This window comes from Ixodes scapularis, unplaced genomic scaffold (assembly GCF_016920785.2).
Source record: "Ixodes scapularis isolate PalLabHiFi unplaced genomic scaffold, ASM1692078v2 PGA_scaffold1__304_contigs__length_218370807, whole genome shotgun sequence".
Lineage (NCBI taxonomy): Eukaryota > Metazoa > Arthropoda > Arachnida > Ixodida > Ixodidae > Ixodes > Ixodes scapularis.
In genome coordinates this window covers 72,942,753-72,962,269 of record NW_024609846.1, presented here as the reverse complement: position 1 = coordinate 72,962,269, position 19,517 = coordinate 72,942,753, and the positions used below count along the sequence as shown (strand labels likewise).

Below are 19,517 nucleotides of genomic sequence, written 5' to 3'. Positions count from 1 at the left end.
AAAGTGCCCGACGTTTTGCTAACGTGCTTGGTGAATAGTCGTTGCAAATGGATATCCGTGTATTTTTTAATTTTTTGGCATTGCGAAGTACCGCTTGTTTTTCGTTATAGTCCTGAAAGAACAAGATGACAGGCCTTTTGTCACTAGGTTTACCGAGCCTGTGAATCCTTGAAATGGAAGTGCAAGTTACACCTAGTATGCCATTCAGGACCTCTGTGATCACTTTACTCTTAAGCTGTGCTTCCGTTTCATCTTCTGTTTCTGCTATCCCGTAAACGACTAGATTTGATCGACGGCTTCGATCCTCGAGATCTGTAATTTTCTGAGTTTGAAAAAGAACAGTCCTTTCAAGATTTACGAGGCTACTTTCCAGCGCCTGAACTCGTTCCGTTTTCTGCCTGAGCTCGTGAAGAATTTGGTCAAATTCAACAAACCTGGCGTTAATTCCGCTTATCATGACTTCAGTTTTACTTTGTTGTGTTTTTAACTCTGTAATTTCTTTGTGGATTGCACTCTGTTCGTTCATTATTCGTTGAAACACCTCCTCAGTCGTAGGGCCAGGATTGGTCTCGACATCACCGCAAACAAGTAATTTGCATGCATAGAAACAATCATATGCAATGTCAATACAAGTTTGTGGGAATGGCACAACAATGAGCGTGAGAGTATTGCTCGCAAAAAGAGAGGTTTTGTGACCAACCTGTATAAAAAAAGCGTTGTCTTAGTTGACATCGTGCTCTTGTCGCTTTCGCTGAGCCCACTGAAGATGAATTCCTGGGTTAGTCCTTTTGTAGGCATTGAAGCACTTGACGTCACGAACCCAGAGGGCAGCACTTCTGCGACTGGCGATTGTAGAGACACTTGGTCATCGCTGGCGGCTTGCTTGTCGCTTCCACACGTGCTGTAGTTTCTAGTAGTGCTAGTTCCGAGTGTGCACTTCTACATCTTTGTGCTCGTTTTTGTTCTATTAAGCATAGGCTTTTTGCAACGGACGTCACTTCCGGTTAGACTCGAAATCGGCTCCAACATTGTCGTCTCCTATCATAACCTTGGTGCCGTGTTGGAGGCATTCTGGTCTTAGTTTGGCAGCAGTAGTGCCGTAGAGTCACAGAGCCGTCTTTGCATATCCACATTTCAAAATATTTTGTTTTCTAAGTCAATCGCAAAGAGGTCCCTCACCTGACACGAAGTAGAGTCCAGAAACCTGTAGTTTGAGTACTAAGCATTTCTGTAGAGATTATAGAGTATACATTATAATCTAGACCGAAAGGTTCCATGTAATTTGCCGCGATGGAACGGCGAGGCATAGACGCGGACATCGGCGGGCCCAGTTGGTGATCCCGATGACCCCATATCGGTTGCGACGCATTAAAATGCACAAACAAGCAGCAAACATCATCTGTAAGTTTGGTACCCGGTTATTTTATTTTTTACTTTGCAGAAAGACACTTGAATTGGGCGTTGACAGAATTGACTAAAGTTGGCAAGCGCTCGAGCAACGTAAGCTTGTCTAGGCAAAACAAACACGCCTAAACCTGCATGTTGCAACATGCTTCCAATATTAAGCCAATGGTATTGTCAGACTAACATTGACTATTTTATGCCACTGTGTTCTTGCATTGTCGATGAGTCAGTAATACTAAGAAGCCAACATTGCCCATTATAAGATCGTGTTTATCACACGTTGGCAAGCCAATGTTACAAACAATCCAACAGTGTTCATTTTTGACAGTCTCCACAAAATATTAGAATAACGATGGGACGGACAGGCCAACGTTGACAATTTTATTCCAGTGTTCATCCAATGTTAGCAAGCCAAGGGTACTCAAAGGCCAACATTGTCCGGTTTATGCCAGTATTCATCCAATATTCGCAAGCCAATGTAACTGTAAGGAGAAGATTGCCCATTTTAAGCCAGTGTTCATTCAATCTTGGCAAGCTAATGAAACTGACAGACCAACATTGCCCATTTTATTCCAGTGTTCATCCAATATTCGCAAAACAATGGAACTGGCAGACCAACGTTGCCCATTTTGTTCCAATGTTCATACAATATTCGCAAGCCAATGGAACTGTCAGGCCAACATTGCCCATTTTAAGCGAGTGTTAAATCAATCTTCTCAGGCTAATGGAACTGACAGATCAATATTGGCCATGTTCTGCCAATGTGCCTGCAATATTAGTTGGTGACTGGATAAGCTGCGATATCATTGAAGATTTTATGTAATGACATAGACAATATTGGAAGCAGATCGGCTAAAGTGCAATATCATTGGACCTTTTCTTGCAAACGGTCTTCCAATATCGGCCCAACACCGTGTGCTCCCTGGGGTAGTTTCTGGCTAAACAAAGAAATAGGAGCTATAATTTTGTTTCCGTACTCCTCTATGACGCGAAATGCTACTTACGAAACGCGTTTCCAACGTTTTCCTGTTTAGCTTTCCTGCTCAACTCATAAATTGCGCATTCCACTAAACAGTTCAAGAAGACGAAAAGAGGGGAGGCCCCTCTTTCTCGGAATCTGGTTTGTGTACCCGGACAGAGCAATTGTCCCCCTAGAAGATTAGCCCGTCGCTCAATATTCAGACAAAAGTTGCTTTCCCCAACCCGTTCACCCCGAAGCTGACAGTGCTGTGGAAGCTACGTGCTCGTTGGGCCAGCAGCCACACTTGCCGCGTGAGGGTGGCAAATGTGACCCCATTCTCTCCAGCCATATTTGCCACGCTCACGCGGCAAGTGTGGCTGGAGAGAATGGGGTCAGGTAATGAAAGCGAGGCGGCTGATTGGTCCGGCAAGCGCGTAGCTTCCACCACAATGTCAGCTTAGGGGTGAAGGGAATTAGTGAGGTCCGGTTTCGTGTGACGTCAGTTTGGACCCGATGACGCACTTTTGGGACCGCGGATGTATCACAGTGAAAAGGCAGTGAGCTTACGAAGGTGGAGGAGGTACGAAATAGTCCGCTGTGTTTTCAAATTTTCGCACTAAAAGTCAGGTTTTTGACTTTCTACCTTTTTTTCTTTTGGCCCACTGAACGACGTGATATTAGTAAAATCCCAATCTAAAATGATTTATCCCAACCCAAAATTCGTTTCATGGGCTCTTTAACACTACCCGCCAATTCCAATTTTTTTTTTTCCGTCCGTCCGTTCGTCGACACAATATCCGCAAAATTTAGTGGAGGAATTGATGTTACGTAACCTATACGCATTTTCAGTTTGCTCGCTAAAATTAACAGGCACATTTTGATGTCACGTGACCTGACGTCATGGGATCTACATAAAAATTCAGTTTCCTGCTAAATTTAGCGCAAAAATGACGTTACATTTACCTATATACCAATTAGGTTTCCTGACTAAATATAGTGGGAAAACTGATGTCACGTCACTTATACTCCGATTGAGTTTCCCCTCTAAATTTTGTCGGGAAACTGAAGTCAAGTGACTTGACATCAGGCGACCAACACAGCAAATCAGTTTGCCGGCTACATTTGGAGGGAAAATTGTGGTCACGTATCATGACGTCACGTGAACTATACAGGAATAGTTTTCCCAGCAAAATTTAGCGGGAAAATCGACGTCACGTGAAAAAGCGTCACCTCATTTTTACTTTATACGCGTATATACATATATTGATATCACGTGACCTATCCCAGGCAGAACACCAGTGTTGCCCCTACTTTTCCACAATATTCTATTGATTGTATTACAATATTGAACGCAATATTGGAGCGCAGCCTGCTCCATACTTGGACCAATGAAATTTCCGATATTGGGCCGATGACGCTCCAGACATTCTGCCATTATTAATTAAATATTTGCATTCCATTTTATTTATTAGATACCAATTTTATATCCAACGAACATTACGTCATGATTTCCAATATTGTACCCTAATGATACTCCAGGATTTCCAATATTGGTGTCCCTGATGGGCCAAGGTTCCCGATATTCGTATCTTATGATACGCCATTTTAGTGCAATAATGTTAACCAATTATATTGCGGCATTCACAATATTGTAATCCAAACACAAACCAGTTTATCCAATGTAGTTATCCAGCTACATACCAGTTTTCCGCAATATTGGCAACTAACATAGGCGTACCAACAGGGCGGACAAGGGGGCGCTTGCCCCCCAGTCCTCAGAGTTGGGGGGCAAGGCATGTATTTTGCCCCCCCCCCCCCCCCCCCCCACCCCCTGAAACAGCCGCCACTGGGCAGGGCAAACACTGGCCGGCGGCGCCCAAGGGATACCAAGGGCGCCACCCACCAGTCCTGGGGGGGGGGGGGGGGGGGGGGACTGGTTCGCCCCCCTCCCCCCTCAAAAACAAGTTGGTACGCCAATGGAAACTAATGACAGACCATTTTATCATATCATATGGGTTTGTTTTTGATACAGTTGATGTCAGATACAATAAAAGTGAAGATATCGATGTTTTCATTACACTAAGGAATACCCGACATATAGAATATTTTATTGATTGTCATTTACTTTACCACTGACAGCTCCCCGCGCAAAAACTAATGTATGTCGTCCCTTTTTGTCGATAGCAAATCCGCCAAAGTATTAGGGCCGACAAAATAATGTTCCTTTGAAGCATCAACCTACGAGCTAAGCATAAAGCGAGGGGGACCTTCGATTCCTCTGCAGTGTGTCCCGGTTCAACTCACGTTTTTCAGGGCTGTTTAGGAAATGCAATGCATTTTTTTTTTCTTTTACTTCTCTTTTTTGGAGGGTCAGGGGGGGGGGGGGGGGATACATCAGGTCTGACAATAATATTTCTAATTTCGCCACACTCGGTATAGCGGGACCTGGAAATTATCTTGTGCAGAAAATAGTAGCAACCTTCACATTCAATTGAGAAATTCCCTGACTATGATAGAAAGCTACACGCTAGAAATTTCAATTAATCCTTCAGGTGAGCAGTCAGCATGCCAGAGAAATGTCTAGCTTGATCAAAGTTTGGCAGTTCTAGGGACGTAACGTGGCGCGGATTTTATATAACACAAGACTGAAACCGGCCGGCCACTTTGCACCGTCACTGCTGTCGAAGCGCACCGCGGGCTGTGTGAGAGCTTTAACTAAAGGCCATTGAGTGACGCGACAAGGGTGAGAGGCTTTCGCCCAGAGCTGGGCAGTATCGAAGATAAATGTATCTTCGATACTATCTTTCGATACAGTTGAGTATCTTGTATCTGGTATCGCTTGCCAGAAAAACATGTATCGAAGTATCGGTATCGAAGATACTTTTTGAAAGTATCGTGTATTGTAAAAATACCCGATACTTGTAAAAGTGCGCATCTAAATCGAAGCTGCGTTTTCTTTCACTCTTGTTCAGGGGAAGCTAGAGCATAGAAGGCCTCCGAAAAGACAACATCAAGTAAACAAATCTTGTGTCCGCGGCTAAAACAACAAACAAAGAAACACGATCGAAAGAAAGTCGAGCGGTTTCGCAATCTCTGCACGGGCATCGTCCTTTTTTGTGTGTGTCTATAGCAAACCCGGGTTGCACGGCCGCCCAGAGCACTACAGGAGCCAGACAGGAGGGCGCCGTCTGCAAAACGCTAGGCGGCCAGGCTGAGCTCTGTCCCTGGTTTTCTTTTCCGCGGAACTTCACTTGATATTTCCGACTGTATGGTGCGCACTTCGCAGTCCCAGTCTTGGAGTTGAAAGTTATTTGTTCCGCCGCGTCGACGGGCTAGCAATGGCAGACAACGACAATACTCCTCGCTGTGCCATCTTGGACGGGAAGTATTTTGCCGTGATTTCATGACGACAGAGTAAAGGCTGCCTGTTCGTTTTGTAAAGCGACCATCTGTGGCGCCTACTCGTCAACCTCGAATTTCAAGCTTCACTTAAAGGTAGGTGCAGAATCAACATAAATTAGATTTTTTGTTTGCTTGTAACATGCCAAGAAATGCATTGAGTCGAACAGAGTGAATCTATATGTATCTAATTTTTCAGTGCTGTCTTATGTATCAAAACGGTGCATTTGCATAGCTTACGGAAGTACGCTTTGTGTGATATTACTTGTGTGGCGGCTATATAATTAATCGATACTTATTTTGTTTCAGCGCGTGCATCCACAAGAGCTAAGAAGGTTCGATGTGTACAAAGAAGGGTGGAGAAAACAAGCAGTCAAGAGAGAGCCGACGCCCCTGCTGACAAAATGCGCCAAACGAAACTCTTTTGCTCTCCCGGGAGTCAACTGACTCAGCCTAAAGTAGACAATCTGATCATCAAGTTCTTTGTGGATGGGTTGCATTCATTATCGACAGTCGAAGAGCCAGGCTTCATACAGCTTGTGACAGGTGAGCTTTCAATTCTATGCGAAATCAGACTGCATTATAATTGTACATTGTCTCTTTTTCTATTTTAGGCTTGCGCCCAGGGACTAGTGTGATGTCGCGACGCTCCCTAGGTCGGCGAATTGATGAGGAATGGGAAAAGTTTCTGGATGACGCGCGAGAGAAGTTGTCTGGTCAAAATCTATGTTGCAGCCACAGCTGACATCTGGTCCACTCACCATCGTAGCTTCATGGGTGTCACGGTTCATTGGGTAAGCGCTTTGTGTTTTGAATAAAACAAAATGTGTCCCTTTCCTTCACTACCGTGGCAAAGGCAGTGGTAACACAGAATGTGTACGCATTATTTTGGGGAGCTTCCATCAGCTTGCTGGAAACAGCGTCTCCGGAAGAAAGCCCTGCCAAAAGTAGCGCTCGAGCGGGAGTGGAACGCGTAGGTCACGTAGATTTTATGCTTCGCCCACGTCTAAGGTGAATCGAAGCATATGGTTTCCTCATAGAGCGGTAGTGCAGTGGTTAAGACATCGGATTCACAGTATGAGGGTCAGAGATTCGTAAAAAAGTCCCTAGTAGTTCAGTGTTTAAGACATCGGATTCATAATCTGAGGGACGCTGGTTCGTATCGGAGCGCTGCCGGTGTCTTTTATATTTCAATTTTCGTGTTCCGCACCTTCGTTACCTAGATGGCGTCGCCGGAAGTGCCTGAGGCCATTCCTATAACATATTCTGTATTAAAAGTAGAAGTTGTGGAAAATCATGATTAATAGTAACTAATGAATGATAATATTTGTATATTTATTTAGATCGATGCTGACACCCTTTCTCGGAGGTCGCTCGCACTGGCCTGCAGGAGGTTTCCTGGAAGCCACACGTACGACAGGATAGCAGAAATGCTGGAAGACATTAGGCAGTCCTTCGACATCTCGCGGGAGAAGGTCGTAGCCACGGTCACAGACAACGCCAGCAACTTCGCCAAAGCCTTTAGGGAGTTCGGCTTTTGTTCTGAGATTACTGACCAGGGTAAGGGTAATGCTGTACTTATTATCAAACATTTTTTCAGATTTTTTAAGGACTGATTTACGTCTGTCTCAATAACCTAAACCCAAGTGGGTAACGTGCGATTACAAATGCAAGAAGTGTGAAAAATATCCGTCATGTTATGCACCGATTCTAATTTTCCTCTTGTCTGGTGCAGCTGACTTGGTTAATTTTTGTGATACATATAATTCTTCTTTTGATACGCAATACAAATAATTGGAGATGAAGCCACTGGAGCTAATGCAAACGAGAGTGTTTTTGATTATTGCACAACTGTTTTTCTTTTAGTTTCTATGAATATGTGTTATTCACCGTAAAATGTTTCCAAACATGTAATCTTGAGTGCTGTTTTAAGTATTTCGGCTAAATGTGTTCCTTTTTTAACTGGCAGATGATGTCGCCGCCGACTTGTCCTTTGAAATTATGGTCGAACCCGACAACCTGGACGATGCTGAAATCAACTTGCCTCGTCATCTTCGATGCGCACGTCACACGCTGAGTCTTGTGGCAACTTCAGATGCGAAGGCAGCCTTGTCGACACCGTCCTTTGAACGTGCTAACACATCGGTCATGTCAAAGTGTTCGGCTCTATGGAACTGCGTTCGAAGACCCAAGTCGTCTGAAGTTATTGTGGACATTCTAGGCCATTCTCTGAAGACGCCATGCGTAACACGCTGGAATTCGTTGTATGACAGCATGAAAAGGATAAACTGCGAGATGTCTGCGATGGACTAAATCTGCAGACGTTCCAAGAAAGAGACTTAGCATTTATTGCCGAGTACTGTGAGATCCTGCAGCCCATCGCCTCCGCTCTGACGCGACTCCAAGCGCAGTCCGATTGCTTCTTCGGGGAGCTGCTGCCAACGCTTTTTACCGTAAAATCAAAGCTTCAGGAGAAGGCTGGTATGGACTTCGCCTACTGCAGACCACTTTTGGATGCGGTTACATCTGGGTTCATTCGCAGATTTGACGAGCTTCTGCGAATGAAACCAAGTGCAAATGAAGCGACTGTTGCTGCTGTTCTTCACCCTTACTTTAAGTTGCGGTGGTTGTCACGAGAACCTCAAGATGTCCGCGAGCATGGCCAGCAACTCACAGAAGAAGCTGTAATTGACTTTGTAAATGCAACCAAGCATACCACGCGTCCTTTGGCGTGCGCGCCATTAACCTCTGCAGCCTCTCACGTATCGGCTGATGCATTCTTTTCTTTTGAAGCCCACTGCGGCACGAGCCCCAGTTGTCAAGAAGATCAAGTCAAACTTGAGTTCCTGAGCTACCTGCAAGATCCTCGAGTTGAACTCGATATGCTCCGCTCATACCCTTCTCTGAGAAGCGCCTTCATTAGATACAACATTCCAACGTGCTCCTCGGCTCCTGTAGAACGGCTGTTCTCCTTCGCGTCGCTAATCTTACGCCCGCATCGTGGCGGACTTTCAGACCGGCGTTTTGATCAAATGCTTCTGCTTAAGGCTGCGGTCCCACGGGTGCCATCGTGACCGAAGGGTTTTTCAACCGCCAGGGCGGCAAAAACGGCAGCAAGCTCTTGGGCGACAATATTACAATAAAGCGACCAGAACGAAAAGACGCAAAACATGGTGCTAAATTGCTGCCTACTTGTACGTCTATCTAAAAGTGTCTGTCATTTCTTGAGGATTCAGAACGCAAGTAAACTCAAGGGACTAATATGAAAACGAGACAGACACCGACTGCCATGTCTGTCTCATATTTCTGTGTGTCCCTTCTTACTTGCGTTCTAAATCCTCCTCATGAATGTTTAACCAACACGCTCTCCTGATTCTTTCAATGCCTGTATTTGTTTTTCGAGCTTCAGCCCCCGACAGCTACAGTAGGGAGTTTCAGTATATCGTTTTCATTGGATCGATACCACTCCATGCGCGCGCTTCAGAGCATGCTTCGATGTGGCAGCGCGAGCTCCCAATACAAATATCTTTCCCTGAAAACACGATCTACTATAACTCGTTAACACCACATAGTCCGTGTTTCTGAAAAAAAACTTGCGGAGACTAAAACTCAATTATAGATAGAACGTTTTGGTTTGGTAGATTCTGTGGATTTGAAAGAGCGTGTATCTTTATACCTCGCTGCTATCTTGGCTGCAATATTTTTACGGAGGTTTGTACGTTTGTGTAAACGTTTGAAAAAAAGACGCAATATAACAAACACAAGAATTCAACTAATACCTTTGTTAATTAATCTAAAGCAATAAGATACACCCATTTTAAAGTACTTCAGATGAGGTTTTAGCGATGTATCGAGGTACCTAAAATACAGTATTCAGTATCTGTATCGGAGATTAGTTTTGCATCTGTATCTTGTATCGGTATCTCAAATACAATTTTCGAGGGTATCGAGTATCGGTATCGAAGATACAATTTCGAAGTATCTTGCCCACCTCTGCTTTCGCCCCGTCGTTCGGGTTTCTGGCGCTCGGAAATGTACATAAAGTTCACTTCGGTTTTGAGCGGATAGTTAGAAAAAACTCACCAGCAAACACGAGAAATATATATTGATGTATACAACATTCATAATAATTTATTGAAAGCACATATTCCCAGATATTTTTGATGACAACAGAAAAAAAGGGCCAGAAAAGACTCTCTGAAGCTTGCAGGATATACCCAGAAGGTTCGTTGCAGTTTCTGTGTGAAGAAGTAGAATGAAACAATTAAATTCTCAAAGCCAGCGTCCATAAAGTCTTGATTGTGTAACTGGCAAATAAATAACAAACAGTAGATAAGAAGCCCCAAATAAAAAAAAAAAAAACATTACTTACACTTCTTCCTGCGGAGGAGAGCGGTGTAGTCGTTGAAGCCACCAAGGCCGTAACCGTAGTTCAGGCCGTAGCTGCCAAGACCGTGACCGAAGCCGTAGTGACCGACGCCGTAGCCGAGGTGGCTGACTCCATAACCGTAAGCTGGGGCGTGGGCGACGGTGGCGACAGCTGGGGCAGCGTGGTAGGTCTGGTAGCTGGCGACGGCTGGGGCAGCGTGGTAGGTGGTGGCAACCTTGGAAACAGCTGGGGCAACAGCGTAGGAGGCGACAGCTGGAGCAGCGTAGGTGGCGATAGCTGGAGCAGCGTGGTAGGCGGTGGCAACCCTGGTCACGGCTGGGGCAACTGCGTAGGAGGCAACAGCTGGAGCAGCGTGGTAGGTGGTGGCAACCTTGGCAACAGCCGGGGCAGCAGCGTAAGTTGCGATTGGAGCAACAGCGTAGGAGGCAACAGCTGGGGCGGCGTAAGTGGTAGCAACCTTGGCCACAGCGGGGGCGGCGTAAGTGGTGGCAACCTTGGCCACAGCTGGAGCCACGGCGTAGGAGGCGACGGCTGGAGCAGCAACAGCGTAGCTAGCGACTGGGGCAGCGACGGAGTAGCCGATCCCGTGGCCGAGACCGACAGCGTGACCATAACCGAGACCACGTCCGTAGCCGAGGCCGTAGCCAAGGCCGGAGTAGCCGAAACCGCCATAGCCAAGGCCGCCGTAGCCGAGGCCGCCGTAGCCGAGGCCGGCGTAACCCAGACCGCCATAGCCAAGGCCATAGCCGTAGCCTCCGTGGGTGTAGCCAGCGAAGGCGCTGGTGGCCAGGGCCAGGAGAAGGCAAGCACGGAACTGTGTGAGAGAAGATCGTGTACTTCTTTAGATGTCTTGGCCGAGTAGCTTACAATCACCTTCCACGGAAAGGCTTCTAAGTTAGCTCTGTAGCGCGACTGGCATTCGTTAGTGTTTTCGGCCTTTTATTTGTCTTTAACAATTAAAAAAATACATGCTTATAAAGTTCAATTAATAAATATATTCAGAAGTCACCCTGTATACATGCATGGTGACCCGCCCAGAAAGTCTTACCTTATCGAGAGGCAAACCGGATAAAAAATATATGTTATATTCCTTGTGTGAAGATTACATAAGGTAGCAATTAATGACAGCCAGCAAGAGTGCAACAAACCTAAAGCCTATAATGAGTCACCAACTCACCCAAGCTTCTATCCTAACATGTGAAATTATGTTAACGTCCAGAATCATTAGTTGCAGGGAGACACTTACTCCAGCCATGGTGCAGGTAGAAATCTGAAAAGCAGACTGCTGAATCGAAGTAGATTTCGCTCCTTTTTATACAAAACTTGCTTCAAACAGAGACAACATTTTGTCCAATGAGAGTTCTTAAATGAATAGAGGAAATATCGAAGCTACGCGTTTGGAGGGTCAATGAGAATCAACGCTTGCCTTGAACAGCCTTGGCATTCGCAATCAGGCGTGCTTCTAAGCACTTTGCACCCTAATTTGCACAAATTAATCGAGATAAAAACGTATAAGCACTAGTTACGACGAAAATCCCATTTTGAATCTTAATTTGACACTCAGAGGATTGGTGTGATAGGAAAGCAAATAAAAAAATTGGAGTTGAGTTGAGGTGTACCACGAATTGGTGAGTTAACGAAATGAGAGCACTAAACTTTGAAAGAACAGACGTGCTCGAATTGCCGAAGCTCGCTTAAGAGTCTAAATTATAAAACTGTCTTGAGCTTCTAGTGGGGACCGAGGTAGAGTTACACGCCGCAATTTCAGCTTAATTTCACCAGGTCAGCGGCATTTACGACCGCTAACTGTACACAGACTCAACCATACAAGAGTTGTGCTACACGGCCCCTTTGATCAGTCGAGTAAAAGAGCTCCTTGTGAAATCCCAACACGTTGAGGAGCCACGGAATTTATATACATAAGACAGGCCATTTATCGGGGATAAAAATTATATTAATAATAATTATTGGACAACCCTTACACACCGTTATTTTCGGTACATAAAATATACTTGAGAATTGTATTAGAGTCGCATTTATAGAACTACTGTGAGCTAAGTGCTTGTTGAAAAATGTGTTATTTCATAATCATCAGTTTGTAATTCAATAAGTATAGTTATAAGCTAATTCTTTTTTTTGTCACAGTAACTGCAAAATGTTGAATTACTGTAAAATCTCATTTTCCGTTCCTTTTTCAGATCTGAGAAACTCCAACCTGAAAAAAAAAACAAAAAAACAAACAAAAAACATAAAGAATACACTTAAGACTGCTTAATTGTAGGCATGCCAAAGCATTCCTACACGCACGGCATTTCAACAAGCAGCGCGCCAGGTCTTCATATTGCACACGGCGCTCCGGCGGTGACATAAGGGTCACGTATAGTCGGTTAGAAAGGTAGCGGCAAATGCCCCTCAAAGGGAATCTTGTATTCCTCCGCCACCAATCACGTCTCGTTGATTCCGTGACGTCACGACCTGCCGGAACCAATCTTGTTTTTGGCGAATGGATATTTTCAACATGGCTGCCGGGCAGATTCTACGACTCCAGTATCTTGCAGCAATTATTCTGTTTTTAATGCGGTTTTTCACTTACCAGAGCATACGTCGGTAACCGCGTCCACTTTTATTCGCAATAGGTTGCCATCGAAACAGCGTGAGAATCCAGCAATAGCATTGTCATCGAAAAGTTCGATGCGGGAGCAAGGCCTAGCATCGTACAAACGTCGAACGCCGTCTGCTTCTCTGCCTCAGGTTGCGCCTCAACATCGTGACGGCATTGGCTTTTCTTCGCAGTGGTTTCCGTGGAGCGACGTTAAAATGCAGCGGTCACTAAACTCTTCTTTATGAATGTAGTGGGCTGTGCGGGAGGGGCATAAGTGAACCGCGAACACAGTAAGTGTCTTCACCCGATTTCGACCGTATTTTTGCTGGCGTTAATAAATAGTCTGTCTACTGAAATGACGCCTTCGAAGTAGTATGTATTCACCTGTGAAACGTGGCGTCCTTGTCAAGTTTCCGCGTCGCAATCAGCTGCACGGTAATCTATGACTGCGATAGTACCCGCGGGTGCACCCTCGTTCGCAATAATGACCTGTTACATACATGTGGCATACATATGATAAAGCCAGTGATGCGTATGTTACAAACATTTAATTGATATTGTTTTGGACGTTAAGAAGCTAATATCTTCTTTTGGAAAAAATACCAGAGAATTTCAGGGAAGCATATTTGGTTCTCTCAAGTGCTTCCGAACATTCTGCTTGCTCTCAGAGGCCCTGCCAGTCGTATGTTTATGCTTCGAAACCCGGGTACGTGACGCGTGTACCTCCTCTCGCGTCGCGTCGCGGCCTGAGGTATTGCCGGTAAACACGCACCAACTTTTCCAATTTACTTTAAAAGGAAAATGTGTCCGCAACATTGTATCGCAGCATTGGTTTAGTAATTTGTAAAATATGAAAAGTATGTCAATAAAATTTATTGCAAGGGCAGCTTCCCGCTTCATGAATTGTGGCTTTCTTATATGCAAAATATTTATTTAAATCAAAAATTGAAAACATACCGAATATTTAGATGTCCTGGTCTTGGTCCGAATGCAAGTGGCAGAATGATTTGTCTTTAGGACAATAAAATCAAAAATGTTTGAATCAAGCAACAGCTCAAACCGCCTAATTACATTTCTGATGTATGTTTATCTCTGCATTATACCAGGCCGTAGCCACGAACGAGCTCTTCAGAGTCTGCCATCATCTTTCTGGTCTACCTTGGCAAAGACAGACTCGTGTAAAAAACATAATGAGCTGCTTGCAGGCAACTTTGCAGTCCTCATTGTCAGAGCCTCCATGGAACCATCGGAGAAAAGGATCCCTGTCGTTTCATCGACACGTTTCATCATCTTTTTACGACTCTCGTTTCATCAACACTGATTGTTTCATCGATACTGCCACACCGTGCTGTGAAGTTTCATCGACACACAAATTGCACGCTGTAGGAACATTTTGTTGTGCATTTATCACTGGGGCACATGTTACACTATACGACCCACCCAGTTCCCGACAGTTTGCGGGAAGGGCCAATATGGCATCTGATGTCTTTGCCATAGATGGGCTGCAAACTTTTGTTTTCGCGAAGATAAAATCTATACTGGTGATTCATGGAACAGTGCAATGTATAGACCAGCTTAGACATTATCGCAACAAAAATAAAAAGTTTGTCTGGTGGCTGCATATCGAAATGCTATACAGCAACGAGCAGAGAAGCATGACAACATGAGACACGGGGGGTCAGTGGTGGACAAGAACAACAATCCGATTTGAAAACATGAGTGGTCCTTAAAAGGACTGTTCTGTGTTCCGAGATGTTCCACGTTTTCTTCATAATGGTGGCGTTAAGCTTCGTCCAAGGGCTCGACACCAGACAGGTCACTCTCGGATGGGGTGTCCTCTCCATCCAGCTGAATGACGATGGGCTGGATGTGGGCACTTGTGGCACCGCCTTGTCGGAACGTTGGTTCAATGTCAATAACGTGCCTGACAGCATTAATCCAGTTGTCTGTGGTAGACTTGTCAACTTCTTCGTTGAGGAGTGTCCCCACGTCGACAATCTTGAACGTGGTGTTTCGGGCAGCAACGCCGTTCTTGATCTGCGCCCATATCAGTTCAATGGGGTTGAACTCACAGTGATACGGTGGGAGCCTTACCACAGTGAAGCCAGCCGTCTCGGCAGCAGTGTCCACACGATACTTTAGGTGCTGTGGCTTCACCAAGGCCACAATGTCGAGCAGCTGCTTCTTCATCTTGGGGCCCCATGAAATTTTTTTAGACGTCAGCCACTGTCGGATGTCGTCCTTCCTGGAACTCGTCGTCGGCATTGCTTCCAACCGTCGTGAATGGTAAGAAGCGTTGTCCATGACGATAACGCTTCCTGCCGGCAGTTTGTCGAGGACACGGTCGAACCACTTCTCGAAGCGGGCGCCATCCATTTCATCGTGGTAATCGCCGGTCTTTTGTCCACGGAACACGTCCAGGCAGCCGTCGACGAAGCCGTCATCGCTGCCGATGTGGGTGACAATAAGACGCTGGCTTTTCCCCGATGGTTGCTTGAGGCCAGTCGAGAGACCACGCATGAAGGCGTCGTGAGACGAGGCCACGGTCGTGTCTACCCACACCCTTCAGACAGTGGGCCCTGCGGTCACCCACGTCTCGTCCAAGTAGGAGATCTTCGACCATCTTGTCGGTGACGTGCGATCTCATGCAGGTACTTCTGCTGCCAGACGACGATGTCCTCTCGTTCAATCAGCCGCGAGTTTCGTTCCCTCTTGTCATGCTCGAATCCAATGTCGCGGTAAAGTCGACGCACAGTCCAAGCCTTCAACGAGGGAAATTAAGTGCTCGCGCGGAATTCGGCCGCTATCTTCTTGACCGCGGGGACCTCGTTCCGTCGAAAGAGACGGTGGCCGCACGATCTCAGCGCGCACAACGTGAAGTCGGCATACCTGACTTTACGCCGCCTCTTGCCTTCACTTGCTGGGCGCTTCCGAGAAGGTGTCACAACTTCTCCCTCGGTTTTTTTCGCCTGCGTCCTAATCTCGAGAATGGTGCGTACACCGACGCCAAGCAGTTTGCTGACTTTGATGCAGGACTCCTCCACAGTGAGGCCCGGCTGGCCAGGCTTGGCGGGTGGTTCGTGTCGCACCTGAACGTACGCGTTCATTATCAGCTGTCGTGCAACTAGGTTGAGGACATCGCCGCTCTTATGCTTCTTGTAGAGGCACCTTGCCATAGACGGCGAGGCTGCACCAGACTCTCTTGACGAAGAAGAATCGGAGGAATTGCATTCCGCTGTCTCCACATTGGGATTGATAACGGAAAAGGAACGACCGAACGACGACTTCGGATTTGTCAAAACGTGAATCGAGGACCTTTCAAAACCCGAAACGCAGGTTTTTTTTTCGTACGCAGCAAATGCACGGAATGTACCTAATTCGTGTAGGAAGGTTATCAAGCTAAAACCAACAACCATATATGCATTACTTATAAAAGTTACAATTTTCGTTGCACTGAAGCCTTCTTTTTACTTCACCCTTCCGGAGCGAGTAACTTGCCTCGGCAAGGTGGCGCAAGCTGCCGCCCGCTACAAGGTCTGTCTGTAGTCAATATCTATCCATTGAAGCAGAAGGGGCGTTTTCAGCGAACTATTTTCTCGACTGCGGAGGCGTCTGAAGCGGGCACATCACGCTTATGGGGAGGAGCTTCTACTATCTTCTTAAAGGGGCACTGACACCCCAAAGGTCGTATTTATTTTTCTTGTCTAAAACGATGCAAGTTGCAGTCATAGACACGCAAAAAAAAACCGCATCGCGAAAAAAAATTTTCCCGCGCGCGCGCGCGCCTTTTTATTTTTGGCGTTTGATTTTCCCGCCCTCGCCTCCTCGCTTCTTTTGATCGGTGACGTCAAAAATCAGGAAATTTAGAAGCTTTGTAGGCGACATCTCTATAACATTTAATTACGGCAATCCTAAAACATGTTTTTTAACGCAATTGCGAACGCACTACGGCCCTTCTTTTTGAAATACCAAAAATCGGGAGTTCGTTGTGGTGCCGTCTCCTGGATTTGTATCCTCCAACGGAAAACAGGCGACACCGCTCAAAACCGGTCCGCCGCAACGCCGCCGCGCACTCCTTTCCTCCTCGCTTTGGGTCGCCATGGCAACAGCAGGGGGTGGTGAAAGAAAGTCGACTCTCAGGTCTCCGCAATTTTTGACGTCAAGGCACCGGCGCCGACCGCGCGGGAACTTTGAATTCGGCATTTGGAAATTGTTTTTTTACTTCACAAATACTGAATTCCCAAATTTCAAATTTTGAGGGTAATGTCCCGGCATCGTTTTCAATCGTTTCGGATAATAAAAAAAAATATGATTTTGATGTGTCAGTGCCCCTTTAACTTGTAACCGACTATAGCTGTTGCACGGACGCGGCGAACCCCGCCGGCCCCACACCTCCCGTGACGATGCACTGCGTTGCTGTGCTTTTCTGTGTGCTTTATTTTTCTGAAAAGCTTCCGCTTTAACCTTGAGCGCCCCGCCGACTTTCGTGACGAAGCATCTGCGTTGCTATTCTTTTGACCAATGAGAAGCGCAATTCTTATGCAAAGTAATAGGGACGAGGAATTAATGTCCCTTTGAAGCATCAACCTCCTACTTAGGTACAAATGAACACTAATTTTCAAAGAAAACATCGTTCTCTTTAGTATCTTCGATGCCAAAACGTAAGGTGTTTCAGCAGGATTCCCTGCTCGATAGCGGCTTTTAGGCCGCGAGCCGAAAATAGATGCGAAAACCTTTAAACACGTTTTCTTGTGCAATAATTTGTCAAAAGGTGTTATACATTCCGTAAAAAGAGCAACAACATAAGAGGAGGCAATTACCTGATAAAAGGCAAAGGTGTTTTTTTTCTTCTAATAATTAAGATCGTTTAGGTGCATTGCGCACAACAAACCTCGCGTGCTGTGAACAAAACAAAAGATAACAAAAGACAGACAATTAAGGTTTACGCAATACTATTTTTGAGTTCCATTGGGCATGACATGCTCAATTGAAGGCATCACAAAGATAAAACACGTCAGGAATTGGTAACTGGTTCCGGCAATAAAACTTCTCAAAATATTCAAATAAAAAGAAAGAAAAAGAAAGAATAAGACACAATCATTTTCAGGACAAGATATATGACGAGTCGTATGATTTCACAAGCGATTGAATTAGGGCTTGTACAGTGATGTCTCTTCAATATGGACAGCTTCATTCTCCCCAATAATCGTGCATAATATGAATTTTGTATGAAACTGAGACAAAAATACATATATTTTTTTTCCACCTTGCCACCGAAAATGGCGTTCATATGGCAGAATATCTATAATAACGGGGCACATATTAACGAGATATTACTGTGTATCTTTCTCAATCATGCGCCATAGTATGGAGGTCCGTAACCTCATCACATATTGGACTAGTTTATTAGGGTCAACAAAGCAAAAAAATCACAGCTTCATTCTTATATTTCGAACACCATTAGCTTCCTTTAGCGAAGATATCGTTGTGTTAGAAAATTACTTGAATTCAACCGGTGGAATAAGAGAAAATTTTAATTAACCCGTTTCGCATCGTTCCGTGTTTTTTTTAGAAGGTTTTTCTTTGGAAATGAACACTGCTTATTAGACGGTACTTAATTATTTTTTTCTCGTTCCGTTAGGAATATTAAAAAAAGACAACATGGCAATCTAAACAAAAACATAGGTATTTGGCCAATGTTGGTTAGAAGATTAAAAGAAAGCACAAAGAACCTAAAAATTATGAAGTGACCAAATTTGTAAGCAAGCGCGTGGTCACGGGACGTTTAAGGGCGAAAAAGGAAAACAAGAAAAGATAAATAAAGCTACCGCTATCACAGCACCTCAAAGGGGTTCCTCTTGGAAGTAATTAGCACTTAAAGCATATTGGTAAAACATGCAAAACACAGTTGTCAAATTGAAGTTAATTGCTTTCACTTGCCGAACCAACGAAGGGCCTGGGGCACGCTTTAGCGGAGGGCTAGTCTAACCGAAAGTTCGGTTAGAGGGTGCCTTCTCCACAATAAGCCTCTGTCGGATTGAACACAGGCGTGAGTTCGCGGCATTAAAACGGAGCGTGTGCAATGCCCAGGTTTTGTAGAATAAAAATGATTCAATATAGGAGATGATCACGCGCATCTGTGTTCTCTGCGTCATCGAGATTTGTGTGAGAGAGAGTGTAAGCACCGTGGAACCAGTATACCCTTGTTCTTGAAAGCCTCGAAACCTATTTTTTTTTCTAAAAAATAATACACACAATTCGCTCTATCAATTCTTTTAAGAACACTTCTAACCAGTTTTTGAGCACTCCTTGAATGTATCAATTTTTGTAAGCCAAGTAATTGTGATCGCGTATATCGTGTTCGCGAACGCTTGGTTTTACCTGATTAGAGCACACTCGCCAGACTAATCCAAATATTTTTCGTATATAACATAAACGTGTGGTAAAAAATGATAGCTGTAATAAACCTGTTTTATAAGAACACTTAAACATGGCAATGAGTGTATCAGTGAAACAAATTCACAAGCCTGAGACGCGTGCCAAAGCCAGCCTTCACAGAAGTATCGCAGATACGTCTCTTGAAGAACCCGTTCCTCTTGGTAATCCACTGTCAGCTAGAGCAATAGTCCTTAGACACTCAACACCGCAGTCTCGACGGATGCTGGCGCTCTACGTGGAATCTGTGGCTCCTACCTAAAGATAGCTTCTGCTGTGTAACTTCCTCGCTCAAAGACGACCTGCGTTCTTCGCCTTCGAGCTAC

The 19,517-nt window shown here is 45.1% G+C and overlaps 1 pseudogene; it reads left to right on the top strand.

Annotated features, from left to right (window-relative positions):
• Window positions 1-6,168: 6,168 nt before the first annotated feature.
• LOC115315546 lies at window positions 6,169-8,838 on the top strand (annotated as a pseudogene).
• The last annotated feature ends 10,679 nt before the right edge of the window (window positions 8,839-19,517 follow it).